At 35.1% G+C, this 15,950-nt stretch overlaps 1 long non-coding RNA gene across 1 annotated transcript; it reads left to right on the top strand.

The window, feature by feature from the left end:
• The first annotated feature begins 2,206 nt into the window (after nucleotides 1-2,206).
• On the top strand, nucleotides 2,207-3,541 carry LOC148160884 (uncharacterized). The gene is made up of 2 exons (XR_015761758.1): nucleotides 2,207-2,295; nucleotides 3,158-3,541. It is a non-coding gene; the product is annotated as an uncharacterized LOC148160884 (long non-coding RNA).
• Nucleotides 3,542-15,950: the final 12,409 nt, after the last annotated feature.

The raw sequence follows: 15,950 nt of genomic DNA, 5'->3' as shown, positions 1-15,950 counted from the left end.
TCAACAACCTAGCGTTAATAAAATGTATTCGAGTTGAGACAACGTGATTCAATTTAGTCAGACTAATCTCCCGCCGAAGAGGGTCTAGCGAGACCCGGAGATCACGCGAGACACTGGCGAGATTACGAAAGATCACGCGAGATGCTAGCGAAATTATGAAAGATCACGCGAGATGCTAGCGAAATTACGGAAGATCACGCGAGATCTTGTGTCTGGGAAAACTTCAAACTGTTCTTTCAAGAGAAGCGGGAAGATTCCTGATTTGGATCTGCTTAATTTGAAAAAGGTAAGATTCAGTCTATTTTCATCCGTCTAAATCAAAATAAAAATCGAAATAAAAAGATGCAAATTAAAATCATCAGACTTAAAAAAAAAACATTTTTTTCTATGTTCGGTCACGTTTCTATGTAATTGATGTACTCAAATCATGCTAACATCACATGAAGCAGTGTAAGGGTCACAAAGCTGCTGTCAAGACAAAAAACGGACCCCATAAATGTCACAGTTTTGCTCCTCCTCAGGTTGTTAAAACTCCCTGGAAAAAAGTTGGACTGATGTAAATTCAGCATCTGGTGCCATACAAACTCTGAAGTCTGAGGTTTAGTGGATTGTAAACAATGGGGCCAAACATAAGTCTATTTAAATGTTTTTTTATTATTATTTTATTTCAGTACTGTTATTATGTAGGTAAATGCAGAGTGGACATTGGATACACACACACTTTTGTGGCTTTCTATCGTAATACAGATTCTTCATTTATTAATAATAAAAAGTATTAAATTTGAGTCAGAGGAACCTGTGGAGACCTTTGCTGTTAGAGCTTTAAATGTGCTTGCAATGTCCACATAAATGTCCACCTTCTAACTATGGATTTCTAGTATTTTTTAATGGCTGAAACACTCAGAGGATTGTCCATTATTCCTATTAGTCCATGAACAGACTTGAGCTTTCTTATTTTTTAAATACATATATTCCTCTGCTCTAAAGATGTATTTTGTTATTGTACTTGTTTTTCCATAAATAATTGTAGTTCAAAAACAATTTTTAAGTTTATCGGTTTAATTTTGAAATGTTGAGGTTTTTGTTTTGATTTTTATGTTTTATATTTTCATTGCTTTCTACCATGTTCAGTTCACCACTGTTCTGCACATACATGCTTGTGGTTATATTCAGTTTCAGAACAGCTGAAACACTGGGTGCCTTTAAATCTCAACTTAAAACCCACCTGTTTAGAGTTGCTTAGCTAAATTAGGCTTAGTGCGGTTTTAATGTCTTCAATGTTTTTAATGTTTTTGACTTTACTTTTTATCTGTTTCACTGTATATTAAATGTTGCATGACTCTGTGTTTCTGTTGTTAATTATGTAAAGCACTTTGAAATTCCTTTCTGCTGAAATGTGCTGTACAAATAAAATTTGATTGATTGATTCATGATGCATTCAAGAGACTTGTACTAAAAGTTTGAATGTTCAGATACAACTCTGCTCAGGGTGAATTACATATTTTAATGTTTGAAAATCTGATCTCTTTCAGAACATCACCTGTCTGTTATCCACCTACATAAGCACTGGTGAAGGGGGTCATCGGCCATCAAGTTTTAGATTGCAGTGGCTAATGATAAGTTTTGCCAGATCTAAAATGACTGAATCTAGTGTTAGAGCGATCATAAGGGTTCAGCTGAACTTGTATTTGGCAAGTCAGTTTTATTTGTCTTTATTTGCGTGGGGATGTGGAACTGTAAGGAGTGTTGTCTCTCTCTGTCTAGTAGATATGAGCTGCTATCAGCCCAATGCTAGCTACAGAATAGTACAGAGCAAGGGGGAAGAAGGATGAGCAGCAACATGAGATTGTGATTGACAGCACTAAAACTCTCCTGCCACTGACTGGTTGTTTCTAGCACTGGGAGAAGGCAGAGGAAATAGATTTTTCACAGTATATCCCCCTATACTGTACCCTTGTTTCAGACATAAATATTTCTTAGGTGACAGCTTCAGTTAGAAGTTTAAATAAAATGTTAAACTTAATTTTAGTCATGGCATAATGAAAGGAGAATAACAATTTTAAAGATCTTTCAAATAGGCTGCAAGCCACTGATCACTTTCGTTGTGACTTCATTTGAATTTAAGTTTTCAAGTGTGTGACCCTATAGTATACTGCTGGATTTTTGCGGTTGTTCTCATTGTTTTCTGATCTGCATATTTAGGAAAACACTGCTGAAGTCAGACGAGGGTGGATCCTAAAAGGTCTGTGTGCATACCTGAATGAAGATCCAGAGAAGCTGGAGAAAGAGTACATGGTATGTTAATTTATCTTTGTGTCCACAAAAGAGGTGATGATAGTTGGAGTTAATTGGACTTCCTGTGAATTACCAATAAATTTAAAGTAAGAGAAGATCATTAAAACTTTTTTTTTCACTTGGGTACATTCAATTTTAATTTGACTTTTGAGATGCTTTTAGATTTCTCCCACAGAAAAGGATAATCATTAGTAAGATTGATATAATTACAGTTATTGTTAAGTGGGTTTAAAATGAGGATTTTTAGGTGAGTTAAACTCCACAAAAAGATCTTTGGCCTGTTTTATTTAGCCTTATTTTCTAACAGCATTGTTTCATACGCAGACAAAAATATGAACTAACTTTACCTAAGATGTTAGTACTGATCTATTTGGAAATAACTACCACACATAGTCATGACATTTCCTCCATCCAGGAAATAAGACAGGTTCTTCATGTATAAGATGTTTGGTTTGTGTACAGAGTCAGGGTTTTGTTTGCACATAAATTGGACTGGTTTAGAATGACAGTCTGTGTGGTGGATCCTCAGACTGTCATTTCAATTGAGGAGAACAGGCCATGGAATATGGGGCCTATTTGGGATTCATCCCTTCTCTTCATGTTTTTCCATATGAGACAATATACCGTATTTTCCGCACCACAAGGTGCACCGCATTATAAGACGATTTTTGTGAAAATGTAGAAAATATGGTACCTTTTCTAAATGGAAAATCTTACCACTGGACTCACAATTAACACAGACAGGTCTTTGATGGACCTTAGCTGTTGGTGAGTCAGCCAAACAAGTGTAAAGTTATTTTTTTATTTAATGAGATGTGAAATCTCTCCTCCCCAAATCCCCACCCTTGTTCCCATCATCAAGGTGCACAAATGGCCGAGACCGTCTGTGGAATCTTCGTTATTCGACCGGAGAGTGCAGAGCCTGGCGATGCCATTGAGGATGTTGGGATTCTCCTGGACGGGGTGGAAGTGATGAACAACTTGGGCAATCTATCTTTACATGTTTTTCCAAAGACCGCAGTCGAAAACTAAATTTTAACTGTTACAGTTCGCAAAGTTGAGCGAATTTACTGACACTTTTTATGTTGTTAAGAATTTGATCTATGCTAAACACAGCCCAGTTTTTTTCTGGAATAACAAAACTGACCTTTTGTTGTTTATTTCAACTTTCAACTCAGCTGTTTTTTGTGCTGTGTAAAAAGAAAATGGATAACAATTTTGAAAATACAGTTCATGTTGTACTTTTTCTCATTGTTGAGTGTTCTTTCTTCTTTCAGTGTGGTCTTAAAACACTTAATTTAATAGCACTTAAGAAAATGTCTTTGATTTAACATAATTCAATCATGGAAAGATTTTCCACACGATTATATAGCTTTCTTTCAGCATGAAGCATGTTTGTTCAGCTAACTTAATTTTCATGAGTTGGATCAACGTAATTAAGTAGTGTGAAGTTATCAGTGTAAAATTAGTTAGGCTGGCTCTATTAAATTACATTGGGTCCAACTAAAGTAAATAAGTTGAATCAACCACAAAAATTAAGTTGAACCAACACATTTCCTTTAAATTGGAATAACCTTAATAAATTAAGTTGAACCAACACATTTCCTTTAAATTGGAATAACCTTAATAAATTAAGTTGAACCAACACATTTGCTTTAAATTGGAATAACCTTAATAAATTAAGTTGAACCAACACATTTGCTTTAAATTGGAATAACCTTAATAAATTAAGTTGAACCAACACATTTCCTTTAAATTGGAATAACCTTAATAAATTAAGTTGAACCAACACATTTGCTTTAAATTGGAATAACCTTAATAAATTAAGTTGAGCCAACACATTTCCTTTAAATCGGAGTAACAAAATTACATAGTGCTGAAATAAAGCAAAGTAATCAGGTGGAAAATCTTTCCATGATTTTTTTATGTTAATCCAAAGAGTTATTTTTTTCAGTGTTCTAAGGAGTTTTCCTTTCAGTAGATTTTAGATGCAAGCCGATATAATCTGAGACTCACTTTTTGGGTGAAATTGGACATATATCACCCATGGATGCTAACATAATCAAGTTTAAATATGCTCCATTACATATATTTTTGCTAATAAAATATTTAAAATGTTCAATATTTATCTTCCCTGCTATGTGTTAAAATAAACTCTTCAGGTCTGTCTGGCTACATGTAAAATAAATGTTTGGCTTACATTTATTATCTCAATTAAAGAACCCATTCACTGTTTCTTAGCACTGCTATTTATTTAAATTGATTATTGTATTGTAAATGTATGTTTCTGTCAAATCCACAGAGTTACAGCCTATGAGTAAGCACATCTACCAGACCACATTTACAAGTAACAGCCATAAAAAGCACAAGTAATTTACTTTATGAGGATCATAAAGCTTTTTTATCTCGTCATGGCCCACAGCTACTGTCAAATGTGGGTTCTGCATCCAGCGAAGGGTCACTCTCATTAGTCAAACCTCTGTATTAGACATTAATGAATTACATAAGGTGGCTCATTAGCAAGCAACAGGAAGATAGGCTAAATCGATTTTTAGAGCATATGCCTTTTCTACTTTCACCACATATGAGTTGTTGCTTTGCTGCTCACCTTTGAATGTTTTACAGAAGGGAATGAAATCGATTTTCATGCATCAGGTGTTAATATGTGGAAATATTAGCTCCCTAGTTACTTGTAACGATACAACAAAACCCTAACCCTTTGTGAAGACTTCCTATATCTACGATTAACAATAAAACAGACATATCACTAATAGGATATGTACTATTTCACTTGACTGAAAGTCTGCTGAATTCTGAAACGATTCTTATGCTTTTCTTTTAACAATGGCTTTCTTTCTTCTTGCCACTCCTCCACAGAGACCACATTTGTACAGAGCATGACCATTTGTTGTCCTGTGGACAGATTCCAACACCTGAGCTGTGGATCTCTTCATTTCATCCAGAGTCACTATGCTGCTTTGCTGATCAACGCTCTCTTTGTTCGGTCCGTACGTTTAGATGGACAGCGTTGTCTTGGTAGGTTTACAGGTGTGCCGTACTCTTTTCACTTTTATTGGTTGGGATATGTGACAGAAAGAGGAGCTTGCCCAAGGCAGCATTCCTGTAAGAACCACAAATGCGTACGTATTTATAGTCCAAGCTTACAACCTTAGGGATTGTGATTAATTGTGATTAATCACAGCTCTAGAGTCTGATTAATCTGATCCATTTTTTAAATTGATTGACAGCACAAAACTTAAATCATTCTTTATTTAATTAATGAATGCATATCATGTTTTTTTTTCCCTCTGGTTTTGACACAGTCTGATTATCTCTAAATATGTGCAAACTTACACTATATATTTTAGGCCAGATTGTGAAGTTGCTTTGACTTGTCCATATAAAGGGCAGAAAATTCAATCTTTGAGTGTTGGGGCATGCAGGCAAGCACAGCTGAGGCCCTGTTTACTTCAGACAGAAGTGGAGAGATACTTTCATGCTGTTGGAGATTTCTGCACTTCACATGTTTACCATTTCCAATAAAAAAAAGAGCTCTTCCTTTTTTTTTCTTACAAACACACATCAGCAACCACATAAGCACTCACCAGTCACGTCACAAGGACAAAATGTTCTGTAATCAGTTGTGAGTATCCATTATGTTATAAAAGAGGGAAAGTGATTGATGCACATTTGAATTAAAGTTCAATTGAAGGACAGAGCTCCCAGTTATGGCAGCTATTCATCAATTAGATCCAGAAACACCCACTACAAAAAGAGAAAGATGGTTCTTTAATGTTATATTTTTTTCTGGATAGAAAGTACAAAAATCGGCTTCTTTTAACAACAATTTTGAAAGTTACTGGGGGAAAAAATTTCATTATTATGCAAGCCAATGCAATAAAGCGAACTTAACCAAAGTTTCATTTTAAAACCATCTGCAATTACATTTGTTTTCATGTTTTGTTTAGAGAGAGAAACACTGCTAACATCTCTGCCAGCATAATTATTAAACTAGGAAATATGTTTTTTTGAAATGCAGAAACCAAGAAGATGTCATTTGAGTCAGAAAAATCAGATTATAACTTTTAATACATCATTAGTTTGAGTTAATTTGTTAATTCGTGAAAATTATTTTTTTCCTTTCTGTTTTGGAACTGGTGTTACTAGTATCCTTAAACTATCTAATTTTGCACCTTTTGAGTTTGAACTCACCTCTTATTCTGAAGGAAGCAATGAGAAGATAATTGTTTAGTGTCCTATAGACATAGGTGTTATGGGTGTTATACCAGCTGCTTCGTCCTCTTACCCTGGATATGAGAACAAATTGTAGTTGAATAATTTAGCAAAATGCTGTACTTTCTTAATTTGTAGTTGTGCTTAGTTAATGTTGTGTTTTTCAGTTTGTAGTTGTGTTTAGTGATTTGTTGATGTGGTTTGCATGTCAGGGCCATCTTGTCTAGACGGAGATGGCAAACAACCTTTGCAAAGCTTATTTGTCGTTTAATAAGCTGCGTGTCCATTTGAATTCGGTGCCTTGGGAGACAAGAAGCACTGATTTTGAAACTGGTTTCCGAGTGCATACATTTCATAACATCTGTTCCATGAGCGTGATATCTTTTTTTAAAATGAAAATGTCAAAGCTCACTCTCACAAATAACAAATATGTCGCCATTCTGCGTTTTTTGTGTTGCTCTCTGGCAGTGTTACAGCGCCACCAATATGCCTGGCATGCCTCTGCATCATTTCCAGTCATTCATCCTGTCTTACACACATTTTGTTCTTAATCCAGTTTCAAAAGCTAAGACTATGAACCACAGTCTGTCACAGATAATGTTTTATGGATTATCGATGAATGCATAATAGCAATGCTTAAGCAATTCTTTACTAAATAAAGCATAAAGTGGTCACATGGTAAAATTGAATTTGCTATTTAAGAAAACATTTCAAATTATTGTTATTTGAAGCAATATTTTCAACTGTTTTCATTTTGAGTTTGTTGATTATTTACTGAAAGAATAACAAATATGTTTATAACCCCTAAAAAGTTTTCGATATTTTGCCATTTCTGATTTTATCCTTTATATTATGACATGCTAATTTAGCTGCTGAGTTTTGGAATGAAGCACCTTTGTCATCAAGTAAAATGGCAAAAACCTTGTAAGGTTAACTTTTCAGAGCTCACTCGTACTAGAAGACAGCTACATCTTCTAACCTTTTCCAAAATCCTTACATGGTTTTCATCTACTTTAGCTGCAGTTTTCTTTTCTTCTCTATATAATTTTCACAATTTTCAACAACATTTAATCTGAAAAACAATCAGGATCAAGATTACTTGACATTTTGCAGCTTTACCTATGCCAATTCTACCATGCATTGCTTCTGGACAAGGTAATCCGTGACACAGAGCTTTGATCAGGAACTTGTTTATGGTGCTGGAATCTAAGGCCTTAATCTGCCTTAGAGATATCAGATAGTGTCATCCCTCGGCGGTGTTGAGTGGATGGCAGAGTGTCTGGCCGTGACTCTATGTGCATTGGAGGGGATTAACTGAGAACCAAAGAAAGGAGAAAAGCAGCAAAACAGACTGACTACAGTGACAAAATGACAACCATGCACATATTTTAACAGGTTCCTGCACACGTTAATTAAAATGTGCTGCAGAAACTTTTTTAAGTTAGCATGCGATTGTTGAGTTGGCTGAAAATCTGAAAGAGCACTATTAGGTTTCCACAGTGTTTATATGAATGTATATTAGGAATATATCAAAAAACTTTGGAATTTCCAATTCAGTATGTCGATATTTTCGAATATGTTTGCAGTAATGCTCCAATCTCATTGTTCAATGATATATGCAGATGCACAGCTTTAAGTAAATGCCGCAGCATGCACAAACTGATTAACAACAAAGACCGGCCGCCTTGGATATTTACTGACATTTTCAAATAATTCGTTGTTATGAACATTATAACTTAGAGGCTACACATATATCACACAAATACTGCTCCTTCTATATATTGGTTATTAGTCCTACTCAGATGTTGCAGCAGTGACCCAATACTTTACATTATGCAGGAGCTTCATCTCAGCCTGTTGGGTGCTTGAAATGACTCCAGCAGGAGAGCAGTATGACCTACATTCTTATTTCAAATAATTATTATTTTAACACTTGCTGGCAATCACAGACTTTATATACAGCGTTGATACAGACTGTATATTCATCTGGTTTGATGATGCATCATCAGCCCCGATGATGGTATCATTAGTAAATATGGAAACAGGGAAAAAAGCAATTATTTCCCAGCAAAAGAAATTATATTTAGTCTTTTGCTTAAATCTCTTAGTGTACAAATTTTGGCTCATGTATATCCATTTTACTTTTAATTTGTCAGAATAACTTTTAAGCTGGCTTGCAGTAAAACATCACCGCCTTAGCAGCTTATGTAGGTTTTCAAAACAAAAGTAACCTTTTTCTTGCATAAAAGAAAACTTGTAAAAAGTGCAACATAGATTTATTATTTTCAAAAAGGGGTTTCTCATGCAGATCAAAATAAAATACTGAGTAACTATGGAAATTCTAATAACAGTTATTGTGACATTATTAGACATTTTGTCCATAATGATGCCGATAAATGGGAAAACAATTTTACGATTAACTTTTTAACAGTAGGTTACAGAAGGGAAGCAACATGTGTATTAAAAACTTAGGAAATATTGATATTTAGACCTTAGCACATCAAACTCCTCTGTTGATTTATAGATTTCACTTTTGCACATAACCTAACCGGGACAAGAAGCACATACACCAGAGCAATGGTTAAATTAAAAATGAAACTTGCATTTTGTGCACATTAGCAAAAGGTTGTTTAAAAAAAGGTAAATTAACACATGTACAACAAAAAGGGTTACCTCGACATGACAGTTCACATCTTCACAAACTAAATGAGAGGAACGGCACATTCACATTTATGCACACATTTTGCATCCACTAAATCTTTCAGTGTAGAAGTGCATTAGTAGAAGCTATTGTATTGTTCCAGGGGAATTACATTTCTCATTATGCATCGCCATGCCACCATGCAAGCGAAAGAGAGATTAGAGTGCTGATTAGTGAAACTCCATTATTCTATGTCTCAAATGGTTTTAGAATCAATGGTCCAGCCCAAGAATGTAATTTTTATTGCAATACTGGCACTTCAACAACAGATTACTGAAGAAATGCACCCTTAATCAAATTCTAGTCACCAGCATTGTGCATATGGCAAAAGACATGATTTAATATTACTGCCCTGTCTTATAAATGAACAAGTAATGATTATATTTTAGAGAAATAAATGCAGAGTTTCAGCAGATCACCTACCTTTCATAATAGAAGAAGCTTTGTAATGCAGAAACAGCTATCTATCAACCCCAACACATGAAGTTTACATGTTTTGTAATTGATAAAAAAAAAAAGCTATATAAATAAAATTACCTTGTCTTATCTTACCTTATAAGCGTAGGTGAATATAAAACTGGGCAAAAATATTTAATGTCTCTTTCACATGTGTCACACTTCGCTCCATGATTTACTGTAAAAACATCAGAGATACAGTGTTAGTAAAGTATCATCTTTACCTTTTATACAGGTGAAGCGATGCTGCAAACTAACACAATGATTAAGCTTAGTCCCTACTATGAACATCACAAAGTAGTTACTAGTGCAGTGATGTGTATACTCCTGCAGCCTGAGCCAGCGAAAGGCAAAAACGTTGCAGTTTTCTAAATAAAAGGAGTAAGTTGAGTAATGTTGTTAGATACAGATAATGTTTTCTAAATGATCACTGATTAGTCCATGCTTATATATTATGTTAAGCTAACAAAAATACTAATGTTGTTGCATAAAGGTGGGTAGTAACTAGCTACATTTACTTAGTAACATTTAGTTGAGTAACTTTTTGGAAAAACTATACTTTTAGGAGTATTTTTACTCCCTTGCACTTTCACTTGAGTAATATTATTATGAACTACTGCTACTCTATTTTAGAGAAATTTTTGGATACTCTGTCCAACATAAGCTACTTCATTGTACATACAGAACAAACATATTTTAACCAAAACTGTATGACACGCAGACACACACTAACAGGCCTCTCTTTTTTAGTTCACAAAAAACCTGATTAGTAAACATCAAGACAGTCGTTAAAGGCTAGAAATCTGTTTAATAGCTGTGGGAAAACTCCAGAGAGTGACTCAATAATTGCTTGTAAAAGGTCAGGAGTCAAAACATCTGAGATTTTTAAGAATAAACCGGTAGGTAGAATATTGAGGGAACAGGTGGATGATTTCATATGATGCAATGTATAATCCAAATCTAGCTGGATAAACTGATAAAACTGCATTATTTTTCATGATAAAAGGTGGCAAATGTGTTACATAGCTCAGGAGAGAATAATTCACAGTTTATAGAAGGGAGAGGAATTGTCAACCTGTCAACAATAGAAAACAGAGCATGAGAGTTATTAACAGACAAGGATGATGTAAAAAAAATTAAATAAACCTCTGTTTCTCTCTATGATTTCATGATTTAAAATCCAAAGCTGGTCTTTACAGCTGTCCGACTGAGCTTGTAAATTACTTTTACTTCTCTGATGTTCAGCTTTATTGGCTCTCTCTTCTTCTCTTCCAACTGACTCTAAGTCTCTCCAAGGAAGTTTGTGTTTTACTTATGTTGTATTGGGAGCAATGTTATCAATAACAATCAATAACTGCTTGCTCCCATAACAAAATCAGCTCATCATCAGTCTATGATTTTTTTTTTACCAACCGAAACCAGTTAAATGACAAAACTAACAGCTCTTTGAGCAGATTCAGCCACCTAATCTACAGACTGATTCCCCTGACGCTATTTACACAGAGCAGAAACCAGAAGAAGCTTATCTATACAATATACTTCACCTAATTCTGTGCACACATAAAGGCTTTGTGATAGTAAGTTAATTAACTCATATTAATAAAATTAAACAATTGTGTGAACTGAACTGCAGCTACTATCCATGAAAAGAGTATTTAAGTGAGAGTTTTATTGGTGCCGATCTGTTTTGCAGAGTGTGGTGGACAAGCAGCTATCTATTGTAGCCACATATGTCTACCCACTAGAAGGAAACGGTTACTGTGGGACAATACTTCTTGATATGAGAGAGTGTGAAAAGAATACGCAAGCGAGGAAGGGAGGTTTATGTGCGCAGATTTTATCAGTGCAGAGAAAATGTTTGTGCGCGAGGAACACAAGAAGCATAAAATCTGAGCAAAGATTTGAGGAAAAACAGAGGATATTTGAAAGGGAGCACAAATTTCAAGTGTGAGCATGACATGTTTCGAGAACAAAGTGATGAAATCTTGCTTTAAAATTAAAATGTAAGTTTTTGACATTTGGCTTTAAAATTGCCCCAAGTGTTTGTTAACATGTAAGGCTATACACGTGTTCAACAAAGTGTGTGTTTTCCAGAGATTACTTGTGTAATCACATAGTCATGTGAGCTTTATGCATTTTGTAGGTAAACCGTATCAGCATGTCATGTTACAAACTGTGTCAGAAACAAAGAAATCTGCTCAGTAACTTTTCATGTTCCTTGCTGTTTCAGAGTAAAGAGCAAGGGGCGCTCCATCCTTGAGGGCGATTTAGACCACAAAATAGTGAAATTTAAGGCCATTTCATACACAATTGAACACTGAAAACCGAAGATATGATGGGAATTAGTTGACAGAGAAAGAGGGGGTGAAAAAAAGCCAATCATTTTTCAAAACTATGTTTTCCTCAGGACAAGTCTGGGAGGAGGATGGAGACACTGAAAAATTAGGAAAAAAATCATATTAGGAAATGCTAATTTACAATGAAATTAATTAAATGATGTCAAGTCTGATTTTATCTGACATGGAGGTAATTTGTCTCTCTTTGCCTGCCTGAGGACCGTGATTGTGTATATGTAAGTGTGTGTGCGTGTGTTTGCGTGTGCTAGATTGGTAATTGCTTTGAGCCAATGGGGCAACATATTCTGCATTATAAAAATCTGTAATGTAACCCTTTCTTAGTTTGGAAAAGCTTTTCTATGGGAGATGTCACTTAAATGACGTGGGCAAAGGACACTCAATAATAGACCAATTCAGATTAAAATACTGTGTTCTAGTGTTGCATGCAATAGTAAATTATTATCACATATAAATACAGTAATAAAATGAGGCTATTAATTGTTTTAATATTACTGTAACAAAGTTTTTCAGTGTCAGAGACTTTTTTTATTATGCTGTTTCAGCCACAAGTTAAAAGGCTGTGTGAGCTTTGGGTTTGGGGTACAGGAGACTCTCATGTAAACAAGCAGTGGGGTCTCACACACTGCAGTGACAACCCCAATATTAATGCACCTTAAACATACCATCTGCATTTACTGCCCACATTGGTGCTGTTGTTTCAGGGAATGTCTCAGAGTGGTGGGCTCCATTCCAATAGAATGGCCAGTAATTTCAATGAACTGCAAGGTTGGTGGCAGTGCATTGTGAGATTAAAAGTTCTTATACAAAGCTCCTATACATTAGTCATTCATGGCAGAAGGCACAATAAGGATGATGAGTCCACCATTAAATCATTTTTGAAATACATTATTGAAATCTGAAATTAATGTGAAACTAATGACAGTGATGCAGGGGTATTTCTTGTTTCACAATACGGTCGAATAAGAACATAAAACACATTCAATCACATTTTCTGCTGTTATTTGTTAACATGTGGAAGCATAATTATTGTGATCGGATTTGGTTTGACAAGCTGTTGTTTAATCATATTCTTACTTGAAGGAAGACATGTAGTGCTGCCATATGAAACATCCCTCTGTACAAAGACCTAGAGAAAAAGGAGCAACAAAGAAAATACAAGCATGCAAAGTTCCCATTAATCATGCCTGTTCTTTGCAAAAATAGCTCTGAAAAGTGCACTCATTCTTTTAAAGGCCAAAGGCTGCTGGGATCTTTTGTTGCATCTCTCCATCTCTAAGTGGACATAGGAAAGAAAAGAAAAAAATCACTCAAAGTTGAGCACTCTACCAAGGCCAAATAACCTAGCAAGGTCTACTTCATTCAGGATGCTACCATGAATTATCCTACTCTAGTTGTTCTGCCACATTTAAATTTTCAAAACAACTTTCTTCCTATCAGGTACATAAATATGATCAGAAAAATACACATCCTGTTAACTCAATATTCTGAGTAAAAATCAGAGTGACACCATTCTGCACTAATTGCCAACACCGAAAGATTTGTACTAATCAGACAGAAAATATAAATACCTACATGCTGAACAGATCACTATAATTCTGACCTTTGAAGGCATTGTGACCACGGAAAAATGCATCAGGAAAAAATGACCACTTTATTGAGAACCACTGAAAAACTGAAACCTTGTAGTGGAGAGCTACCAAGTGAGAGCTAAGGTTGTGCACGCAGTAGTGTTTCATTGTTTCATGTTTCATTACGTGCTGAAATAGAAATTAAATAATAATAAAAACAGTTATCAATTATAACGCCTACTCAAAATGATGGGAGGCATTTTAAAAGGCAAATAATGACAAGCAGTCTTTCAGAACTATATATAAAAATAAATAATTACGAGTAAACAAATTTGCCACATTTACCATGTGGTGCAGGACACACCACTAATGTAGTGCAAAACGAACAGTTCCTCAAACACCGGTACTTTTGAGACACAACTGTTTGAAGAAACAATCCCAAAGTAGATTATTGTTTCTTCTTGACCTATTGTACTAGAATAAAATAACTAAATATTTCTCTTTTTCTCACATGGGAAAAATAAATATTGTGACATTGCACATTTTAAGATATTTTGATGTGAAGAACATTTTAAAGTAATACAATACAAATCTGACTTTAGTTTGAAGACTAAAGTAGTTTTCCACAAGACAAATCCTGTAGTAGTAACAGAATTAACGCAAAAGTTCAACCTTTGCCTTATAAAAAATGAGTGTTATTTAGAGTTGTAGAAAATTGAGATGTGCCATTTTTCATGTGCAAAAGGACACAATTATACCTCCACTGTAAGCCAACAAAGGACTGTCATCAAGCCATTATGTTACACATGAATAGAGCGGCATAATTGCAATAGAGATTTGACTTTAACAATGACGCCTCCTCACTTAAGACCGCTGCTTAATTAAAATGCAGTGTTGCCCACAATTGGTCTCATTTATCACCGTGCTCACATATTATTAGTATATTCCATGAGTGGAAGTCATTTTAAAATCTCACTTCATTACCATTAACTTTGCAGACACGAGGAAATGCTTGTTTTCCTGCTATGCCCTTGATTAATTTTTCAAGTGAGTAATAGGATGCTCTTACACAAAGTTTAATTAGCAAGCTTTGCCAATGTGATATAGCAACTTTTCATATTTAGGAAGGTTGCACACCTCATTGTTTATTTTTTGCAAATAATTTACCTAATTTTATAAGTACTAAGCAAACAAAACTTGCAAAACCTAACAAACCTCACTTAAGATTCGAATCTAAAATTCTTACTAGCTCTCCTCTTTCAAATCAACATGACATAAACAGAAACAATGACTGCTTAAGAAAAGAGAATAAGGAAACTTGCAAGAAACAGCTGAAAATTCGGTGCAAAAATATTATAAACATTTCCCAAAATGCTGATTAAGAAACGTGTGACAGGAAAGTGTCCAGTGAAGCATTGCTGAAACCCCTGTAATGACTCTTAATGTGTCCAATCGACTCAGCCATTAAAACAGCGGTGTGGAGCTGATGAAAGTTGTATACTTTAGTTTTCCTCCTGTAGCAATTTTTCGGTCACCCCTGACATCAATCTTCATTCGCGCTGTCCTGTCTGCACTCTCAAATTCACCTTTTATGTGCACTGCCCATTGCTTTGGCTGGTTAACCCCAAGTAAGGCATTGCGAAACTCATCAACTTTCAGTACCTCTGTTGTTTGATGCAGCAGCGTTCCACCGGTGTCTGTCTACCTAGTCTTATTATTCTTTCCAGTGCATACCTTTTGCTCCTCTAATTCTTCTCCACCGTCAGCTCTTTGCTGTCACAACAGTTTACAATGTTGTCTGCAATGCATAGCTTCACTGACTTCATTTGTTAACCTGTTCATTGCTGCTATTTCTCTGATCTTATTTAAGCATCTTCAACAACACTTTTATGATTTTACTAAATTTTCCATCCATTGACCTTATACCATAGTAGAAAATCTACTACGCTGCCTTGCTCAGACCTGGGCTGTCTTTATCGCAACACCCCCCATATATCTATATGAATATATGGATATATGTGTATATGTATAACAAAAAAAATAGAGGTAGCAGTGTGCTAGAAGTCTAGTGTGTTAATCAAGGTGTATAGAGGTATGATTAAGGCATTGCAAATTTGGAAAGTTAGTTCATAGTGGAATTGTAGAGCCTTTTGGCTTAAAGATGTGGAAACTGACACCCTCATAGCACAAACTGGAACTGGTGAGTAGAAGAACGCATCCACAAAGACTGTGTAAGTTAACGACTGACTTTTTCGAAATTGTATAGAGAAGAAGGCTACTCTAAAAACCAATTAGTACATGTTAAGTACTATTTAAGCAGACTGGCTACAAGATTACATA

This window comes from Poecilia mexicana, unplaced genomic scaffold, assembly GCF_051168715.1.
Source record: "Poecilia mexicana isolate PSO_F unplaced genomic scaffold, ASM5116871v1 scaffold_2, whole genome shotgun sequence".
NCBI lineage: Eukaryota > Metazoa > Chordata > Actinopteri > Cyprinodontiformes > Poeciliidae > Poecilia > Poecilia mexicana.
Note: the sequence above shows the minus strand (reverse complement) of the source record. Positions and strands in the feature narration are given on the sequence as shown.